General features: G+C 44.8%; 1 pseudogene; it reads right to left on the bottom strand.

Moving 5' to 3' along the window:
- Positions 1 to 7,981, bottom strand: part of LOC102859847 — a 137,721-nt pseudogene extending 129,740 nt beyond the window's left edge.
- Positions 7,982 to 10,058: the final 2,077 nt, after the last annotated feature.

The following is a 10,058-nucleotide window of genomic DNA, read 5'->3' as shown; positions in this document are numbered from 1 at the left end:
CTATGAATCTATTCTGATTCTATGGTACTCAACAACAACAACAAAAAGAGAAATATGGAGGTGAGTGGGAACATGGTCCAAGGACAAAGTGACTCTGTGAAAAAATTACTCCTTAGCAATCACCACCGCATTGGAGCAAAAGGAAATGAGGGGTTCAACAATCCACCTTCTCCTCCCGAAGGCACTGTCCCTCCAAATGCTTCTCATCCCCCTCCCAAGTGATAGCAGAAATGGCCTCAGCATTTGTGATAATAATCCTGAAGCTTTCTGATAGGAGTATGTGATTGAGACAGACTGTCTTCCTTTTCTTTATTTCCTAGGTTTTGTTTCCAAGATGATATCCACAGATTGATTGTATGTAAAGCCACAACCAAATCAACAATCCAGATATTGGTGATTATAACCAAGAAGGTGCTTATTGCAGGAAAACGTGGGTCCTGGGAAAAGAAGTAACATCAGATCCCTCTCAGAGCCCAGGAATGCTGAGAGAGCTGAGGGTGGTGTGGGTCAGAAAGAAGCCACCTTGCCGAGTAAGAGGGAAGGGAGGACTCCAGGCAGCTACCAATCCCCTGATGGTAACAGAGCCCTGGGCTTACCGCCCACTCCCACCACAGCTCATTGCCTCTCCCTTCTCCCTTTCTTTTGAGAAACACCAGGGTTATATTCAATTTACCCTTAAGGCTCCCTGTGACACATCTCACTGCCTTCATTACAAACCTTTCCCCATCTCAGTGGTGTCATTGTGACTGTAACCACACGTCATAACTCATGCTGTTCCCTCCTCTGTTCCCTCCACTCCAATGGCCACAACAATTTCATCCTATCACCAGCTCTCTTCTTGCACCCTCTTTCCACTGCCATCCATACAAAGGGTCAAGCTCTGCATCTTGTGACCAGACTTCTCCCAGTCCCGCCCTTCCAGTTCCCCAATGTTTCTGTCTTCTGGCCAGGCAAAGACCCTTCTTTCTCCCCAGTGGCCGGTGCTGTGACACATGACACAACAGCCCACACTCTGACCAGAGGACAGGAGGAGGTGATGGTGGCAGGGAGTTCCTGCGCTGGGTGATGGATGTCACCAATCCCGATGACAACACTTCCTTGGCTGTTTCTCCTCCAGCAACATCAGCACACCACCTGCCCTTACCTCCATCACAGACCCTGGAATCACTTGGTGTCACTCCTTGTGACAATGTCAGAAGCTACAATCCACCCTCACCCTCAACCCCTAGTGACACCACTGGCCGTGCTTAAACCTGCAGTCTCTCCCGCATCACAGCAAGGAGCAATGACCTTGCTTCCTCTCCATTCCTGAGAAGATCAAGGTCAACTCACAGAGGTCCCTGAATGCTCTCCTCACTGAAATTCACAGGCCGTACCTGCCATTCTCTCCTCTTTTATGTCAAAGAAAGAGCCTCAGGGTCCTTCCCGCCTAGTTCTCCTCTCCAACCCTCCTCCTCACCTCTTGGTCCCCCTGAATGGATGCCCAAAATCTATTTTTTTTTTTTCATTTTCTTTCTGTGAGCACTTTTTTGCTAGTCATTTAATGGTAAAATTCATTTATGCAGAGATTTCATTTGGATCGATCTATTTACAGTCTTTTCCAATTTTTTTCTCCACTGACCAAACATATTTCACACCATGCTCAACATTAACTTGAATTTATCATTATTACAAACCTATCAGAGCAGGAGACCTTCAGTCTACCCTACATGCCCTTTATAAAGACTCTAACATCACTGGGTTTTTAATACAGAAAAAAATGAAATTTGTTTCATACCTTCTGTGTATCACTCATGTAATAATGTGCTGTATTTGCCAGTCTTTTCTCCATTTTATGAATAAATCTGTCAAAACTGATCGAATCTTGTCAAACGTTCAACATATTTGTTTCTTTCCAAACTTCTTCTTTACAGTTGTCATAAACCAAGGTAAAATGTCTACAACTTCCTTGCAGCCTCAGATTTAGCTTTTAATATCTTCTTCCTCATTCTGGCATTTTAGGAAAAAAGCCTACTCTTTCCCCCTTTTTCCCTCACTTATTACCAATCAAACTATTTTCCCCCTCTTGCGTTTCAGGAGGTGGTCTGGCGTATAATACACAGTGTGTCATGCTGCTTGTTGTTGTTGTGTGTCAGGCTGTTGTCGCTGTCACTGATGTTGTTGCTACTGTTGCTGTTGCTGTTATTGTTGTTGTTGTTGTTGTTGTGTGCCATCAAGTTGGAACTGACTCAGAGCTGAGCCTCCAGCAGGTTTTCAGAGGCAGTACATCACACAGGAGGAGACTGTCCATCTTTCTCACACAGACCAGCTGGTCTATTTGAACCACACACCTTTGGGTCAGCAGTGTAATTCCTTACCACTAAGCCACCGAGCTCCCCTGAAAGGTTCATAATTCTAACTCACCAAATGCCCTGTGGAATAAAGATGGGCAGTTTCCTCTCAAAAAGATTTAACCTTGGAAGATGGATGGTTAGGTGCCTAGAGTCAATTATGACTCATAATGACCCTATTATCCTTTGGTCCAGTCATTATTGCAGACCTCTCCAAAGTACTGAAGAGCAACGATGTTCATCTGGAGACTAAGGTGTGCCTGATGCAGGCCATGGTCTTTGCAATCACTTGCTATGCATCAGAGAGCTAGACAATGACTAGGGATGATAGAAGGAGAATTAATGCCTTTGAGCTGTGGTGTTAAAAAAAGAGTCTTGAATATGCCATGGACTGCTAAGAGAACAGCTTCATCCTAGAGAGGGTTAAACTGGGTTGCTTCTTGGAGGCAAGGATTCTGAGGCTTCATCTAACGTACTTTGGACATGTTGCAAGGAGGGACCAGTCCTTGGAGAGAGATGTCCTTATTGGGAGGGTGGAGGGACAGCGCAGGAGAGGAATCCCTCTATGAGTTGGATTGATTCAGTGACTGGGGTAATGGAGGTAGGTGTGTCAGAGGCAGTGAAACTGGCACAGGAACGAGCAGGAGTTAGGGCTGTTGTACATAGGGTCACTATGAGTCACAGGTGACTCAACAGCACATAACAGCAAAACAACAGTCTCTGTGTCAATCCATCTTGTTAAGGGTCTCCCTCTCTTTTGCCGGCCATCCATTTAGTAGTCTGTTGTTGTTGTATGCCAACAAGTTGGAACCAACTCATAGCTGACCCTCCAACAGGCTTTCAGAGGAAGTAAACACACGGGAGGAGACTGCCCATCTTTCTCCCATGGTGGTTCTAACAGCTGGTGGATTCTAACTACGTTAGAAGATTCTTACCAACAGGCTTCCAGAGCTCCCTATAGAGTAGTCTAGAAAACACTAATTCATTCATATGTGTCCATCATCCAAGAACACTAAATTTGAAAAATGTAGGGGAGGGGTTGTAGTTTTCACAAATAACTTGAAAACAGTACAGTTTAACTCCACATGCAAATTCTCAGGAGAGAGATGGGCGGTCTCCTCCTATGCCGTTTATAGCCTCAGAACCTCAGTGGGGAGTCAGCTACGTGTTGGTTCTGACACACAGCAATGAGGTTTGAGTTTGAGTGATGTTTCTCACCAGGGAGATTAGCATGTAGGGCTCTAGCACAGGGAAAAACTCGGGCACCTATGTTGATTTTGGAAATGTCTTTATCCAGATGATAATGGAAACGATGAGTCAGCGGTGAATCTGGGTCCCGAGAAGAAACACTGAAAGGGAAGGATGGATGCAGATCACGCAGGAGCTTACTTAGAGGAGGAAGATGGTCACTGAGGGAAGACAGAAGTCTAGCTGTTTCTAGGTGTTTCTTGGAGAGTTTCTAGAAGCAGCATGTGGTCAGCCCTGAACTATGACCATGTCAACATTCACATTATTACTTCTTTGGAAAACAGACCATAAGACTTAATCGATTCTCATTTTATCACCTGAAATGCTTCCTGCTTCCTTTCAGTTTGATTGTCACAGCAAAAATTCTCATTTTTGTTTCACTCATTTAATGTGCAAACCCTTTTTAAAATTGTAAATTAGTTTTTAGTATTTGCTTTTAATACTTTGCTGCCTTTTCAAATTGACTTCTCTTTGAAAGTATTTTCCTTCCTTAATTAAAAATGTGAGTATGTGTGTGTTTAAGAATATCTACTTCGTCAAGCAGAGCCAAGCTCTACTGTTTTCACGTTATTTATGGAAACTGCAGTTTTTCAAATGTAACATTCTGGGATGATGGACACATGTGAATGAATTAGTGTCTTCTGGACTACTGTGTGGAGGGGCAGCAAAAGAGAGGAAGACCCTCAATGAGATAGACTGACATTGTGACTTTAACAATGGACTCACGTGTGTCAGAGATGAGGAGACACACAGTACAATTCCCAACAGACTAGACACCAGATCCCCCTGGGAAATACCACGGCAATACTGTCATCTCAGTTGGCTAATGTCTGAAATCACCTTTTTTTTTTCTTCCCAAACTTACTGTTTCTGCCTCTGGATTTCATGTTCCTGGCAATAGAATCTGTTCTTTCTCCCAGTGCTTCAAGGCTCACGTTTTCAAAAGCATCCCTTGCCTTGCCCCTTTCCTCTTAGATAGCACTTTCATTGCTGTTGGTTTTGTTAAGTGCTGTTGAGTCAAGTACAACTCATAAAGACCCAATGAACAACAGATCTGAACCCTGTCCTATGCTATATGACCTACTGAAGCTCTTTGCTGCAGCACTGTATCAATCCTTTCCACAGAGGCTCCTCCTCTTTTGTGTTGTCCTTTCCAAGTATGATATCCCTTTCTGAAGAATGGTCCCTCCCAACAACATGCCCAAAGTATGTGAGATGAAGCTTGGTCATCTTTGTCTCCAAGGAGCATCCTTGGCTGCGCTTTCTCCTAGATGTATCTGTTTGTTCTTTGCCTTTGCAACATTAATCAAAGCAGCCTCCTAATTTCTGTTTCTGCTGCCATTCTCACAGGCTCTGCTTTTATTAACACTCACTTGCACTGTTGCAATAACCTTAGCCGCTAGTCTCCTCCCTCTGGGGCTGTACATATGACTCGCAGGCAGGCACATCTGACCTTCCCTAACTTCAGATGGGGGAGGAGAGAGAATCTAGATCAACAATGCAAGGCTGATTCCTAAAACTCAGAGTTCACAGTCTCTACCCTCCTATCTTTTTTATTAATTCTGACGCAAGCTGTCCCTTCCATAACACTCTCAACTTCGGCGCTGGTTACAATAACTTATTTCACTGACCAAACATAACTCACAAACAACACAAATATGAGGTTTATTAGAGAAGTAGGAAACACACACACACACACCCCATCTCACTGACATCAAGTCAATTCCAGGCGACAGAACACTATCCTCTGTCTCCCACAGAGGAGCTGGTGAGTTTGAACCACTGACCATTAGATTAGGAGCACAACTGCAATGCATCCAGCTACCAGAGCTGAGGGTTTTTTTACAGGAAATATTAGGTTACAAAAGGAACTCTGGCAGCCAGGTGGGTAGGGAGTTGTACTACCAACTCAAAGGCGTTCAAGCCCACCAGCTGCCGAATGGAAGAAAAATGGAAGTCTCCTTCACTGTAATGTGTAGCCTCTGGAAATATGCTGGAGAGTCACCTAGGAGTCTGTTTTGACTCAACAGCACACAACAGCAAGCAGGTGACATCACTGTTCCTCAGTACTTTGGAGAGCTCCCTGGGAGCGGACTTGCCCAATTCAATACATCTTCTGATCTCATGACTGCTGGCACCAAGTGTGTTGATCGTAGAGAGTCTCTTCCTCATCTATCATGAACTTGCCTATGAAGATTGTTGTCTGTCGTGTACCATGGAGTCAGAACCAACCCAGAAACCTGCTGACCCTCCAGCAGGTTTTCAGAGGCCATCAACTGCATGGGAAGAGATTGCCCATCCTCCTCGGGAGCAGCTGGTGGATTTGAACCATGTGCCTTCGGGATTGCAGTTCAGTTCCTTGTGGAGCAGTTCTGCTTTGTCATATAGTGTTGTTATGAGCCAGAATCAACTTGATGACACACACACAATAGCAGGTGTGGCCCAGACGAGACATGGTGCTGTTGTGCATTGTGGAGTCTGAATCGACTCATAGCTAACCCTCCAGTGGGTTTTCAGAGGCAGTTTAACTGCCCGGGGGGAGATACAGGAGTTCATAAAATGAGCAGAGGCTCTGATCTGATGAAACTTGTGTTCCAAAGAGGGGAAATAGACAATGAACAAATCTACACACAAGTTGCCAGGCGTGATAAGGTCCACGGAGGAGTTAAACTGGAAATGAGAACTGAGGAAGCTGGCCTTTCGACACTGTGAGCCCTGGTGGCACAATGGTTAAAGTGGTACCTGAAAGGTTGGCAGTTTAAACCTATTAAACCGTTCCATGGGAGGAAGAGGCAGCGATCTGCTTCCGTAAAGATTTACATACAGTTCTGCTCTGTCCAATGAAATCACTACCAGGCGGAAGTGACCCCTCACTGACGGGGCTGGTTTGGGTTTATGGGAGTAACAGCCATCAATGCAGTACTGGCACCAATCAAAGATGTGTTAAACTTGTTTGTGAAGTGTAACTATTTCCAGAGTCCAACAGAAAACTGTTTGTTGAATGTTAGAGCAGTTAAGAGTTACCTCATGGACTGGATGTAAGTAGCATGTTCTTAAGCCCATCCCCAAAAGCTTCAGTCCTTTTGTTCATAGGGTTGCTATGAGTCATCCTCGATTTGGAGGCAATGAACAAGAAGAAGAGGAGGAAGTCCACCCCAGAAATTGCTAGCAGGTTTTAGCTGAGGCCTAGGAATATGCATTGTTATGGTACATCCAAGGTCATACGCAGATTGTCCCGTCTCCCCCAGGCTGGGGTCTGTAATCATGTTCTCAGCATTCTGAATCTCTTCGTTCTAAGTGATGTCCATGCAAGCCAGGGGGGTCTGTAGAATACCATGCAGGCATGGATACAGATGGGGTGGGGGAAAGGATAGGTACCCGAACAGCTCCTCTTCCACCATCCAGCGTGATGTGTTCCTCCACACAGAACGGAAACATAGCTTCGATCCGGCTGCTGTTTAAACTTGGTTCTGGGTTCTCGGCTAAGGTCAATATAAATTCATTTCTCTGTCCCCAGGGCCGCTCAATTTTATGTCAGTCACTTGGCAAGCCCTATCAGCTTAAAATGAAGGAGATAAATTCACCGGCCTTCTGGCTAAAACATCTGTGGGAGGACTCAAATTCTCCCATGTGACAGTGGGCCGTTGACTGCTCTTGAGCTAATAGTAAACAGCATGATGGTGGCTTCTCCCATATGGATAATTTTTCCACCAGAGAATCCTCCCCAGACACTTCCTGCTACTGCTTTCTCACCCAGGAAGCATTTCTTCTGTGTGGCCTTTGCATGGAGCGCAGTGACCTCAGGGCAAAGAGGCTTCCTTTCGAGAAGAAGTTGCCCCACCCCGTGGACAAGCTTGTCCAACCAAAGCAGCTATGGGTTCCTCACCACCCCAGACTGAAGAAATTTCTCCAGCCTTTGTGTCTCTTCTTACACAGGGTCCACATGGATTCACTTCCTTCCCGTCAACTCAAACAACCACGCGGTCCGAGGCCTCCTCTCTGACTGCATAGAACTGCCTTGCTCATGGCTTCTGTGTTTTCCAGAGCCAGTTGTACTCTAGGTTACTCTTATCTTCCTCCAAAATGTGTTGTTGTTGTCATTGTTGTTGTTGTATACCATCATGCCAGAACCAGCCCATAACTGACCCTCCAGCAGGTTTTCACAGGCAGTAAATCACAAGGAAAGAGATTGCCCAACTTTCTTCTGTGCAGCAGCTGGTGGATTCGAACCATGATCTTTGCATGGGCAGCACAATTTCCTATCACTCAGTCTCCCACACTAGGAACTTTTTTCTACTAGGACCAGCGGCACCTGTTTCATGCTCCTGTCCCAGCATCCTCTTTGCTGACTTGTCAGCATCCTCCTTCCTATTCCACTCCCTTTTCTCGAGCCACCGGTCCATCGTTGCCCCTCTTCCTCACCTCTCTTGCTTCCTATTGTTGTTAGCTGTCATGACGTCAGACTCAACTCCTGGTCAACACACGCACAACAGAAGGAAACCCCAGTCCTGTGTCACTCCCGTGAGGTATCAGATGACTATGATCCAGAGGCCTTCATTGACTGACTGTTTTAGAAGTGGATCTCCAGGCCTTTCTTCCTAGTACATCTTAAGTTGGAGGCTCCACTGAAGCCATTTCTACATTGTGGTGGTGTTATCATTATCCCCAGCCACTCACAGCTGAACTTCCAGCAGGCTTTCAGAGTCTATGAATCACATGACATGAGAGGAGACTGCCCATCTTTCTTCCTCAGAGCAGCTGGTGAATTCCAGCTACCCAATGCGGACAGAGAGTGGGGTGGAGCTCCCCAATTGAACAAGCGTGGAAGGAGGAGTGGCATCCACTTCCATAATAGCTTGCCTCCGGAAACCCTATGAACTTGGAGAGAGGATGAAAGGCACCCAAGCGTCAAGGACTCTCCTTCATAGGGTCGCTATGAGTCGCCTGCGACTCGACGGCCCTTAACAACAACAACAACACCTTTGAATTGGTAGCACAACTGCTTACCACTAGGCCATCAGAGGTTTCTAGTTGGTATTACGACAGCATATAAATAGAGGGCATTGTACAAGACTTGCATCGGCTGGGAATTGAACCCAGGTCTCCTGCACAGAAGGTGAGTATTCTGCCACTGAATCATCACTGTCTTCATGCCCCTTCCCTAGACCCATCTTTTTTTCTCTCTTATCTTTTGTTCTACAGAGCTTTGCCCAAACAGCCATTTTATATGTTAGTAAAAAGAATTGATGTCATGGTTTGTCTGCAAACAGTGGTAAACTAGGACACTGTTGGGGGAGATAGTAGGAAAAATGGCCAGGAACCAGTAGGAACACAGGATTGTTATAAATGCCGAGAGTCCCTTGCTGCACTGCAAACCCACACAAAAAAGAGTCGTAAAAAAAGGACTGGGGTTTGGTTTTCTCCTGTCTTAGAGTTTGTCTTTTTAGTTGCATCTGAATAAATGAGACTACTTATAGTTGCAGAGGAAGTCTTCAGGTGTCAAGATGCAAACCTTTTCTTTAAACCACAATCTGTCGATGTAACGTTACAGAGTAATAATGGAATAACCCTGCGTTTTTGTGTGGGTTTTTTTTTTTCTTTCTTTCCTTCTTTCAAAGCCCAGTGACTGGATAAAATGCTAAAAATGTACATTTAAAGTAGCAAAATGTTCTGCATGCCTGAGATTTCTCTTCTCTTCTTTTTCCAATTACTTATTTCGTGATACTAAGCAAGTCCGAATGGGGAAGCACATCTATTCATTCAAAGCAGTGAAATGTGGAGTGGAAATCTGACGGTGTGCTTTGTGAGCATATGTGTTGTAATGCATTTTTTTTCAATCCTGGGGGGAAAAACCCACAGAAATTGACAGTGTGTCACTAATGTGAATTGAGAACTTGTATTTCTTCATGGAAGACATCTCCAACTAATGTAAGAGACCTAGACTTAAAAGTTGATTAAGAATGATAGATAAATTCAGGGAAGGTGACAGTGAAACTGCATGAAGAACACATTTCTTGTCAATGGTGTATATCTGTACTTCTACCACAACAAAAATATCCAATTAGGTCACAAATACCTACTACAATTCTGAACACTCTCAAATCTAAATAGGAGCCTCAGTGAAATCATAGATTAAGTATTGGGTGCTAAACAAGACATTGGTAGTTCAAAGCCACCAGCCACTTCCTACAGGATAAAGATGAGGCAATCTGCTTCCATGAAAATTTACAGCCTTGGAATCTCTATGAGGCAGTTCTACTCTACCATACGGGGTGACTATGACTCAGTATTGATGATAATGGATTGGGTTAGCTCTGGGAAATCTAAGTACTTGCTGCAGAACTTGTTCAAATGGATACTCATGTGCTTCTTAGACAACAGGGGAGCAAAAAGGATACAACTGCAGCCCAGAGACAAATAGAGTCAGAAATAGAAGTGCTTCCAGGTGACCCAATGACTGATTTCTTCATGTGGTTTTCG

Source organism: Elephantulus edwardii, unplaced genomic scaffold (genome assembly GCF_000299155.1).
Source record: "Elephantulus edwardii isolate Elephantulus edwardi_28Jun2011 unplaced genomic scaffold, EleEdw1.0 scaffold00103, whole genome shotgun sequence".
Lineage (NCBI taxonomy): Eukaryota > Metazoa > Chordata > Mammalia > Macroscelidea > Macroscelididae > Elephantulus > Elephantulus edwardii.
Note: the sequence above shows the minus strand (reverse complement) of the source record. Positions and strands in the feature narration are given on the sequence as shown.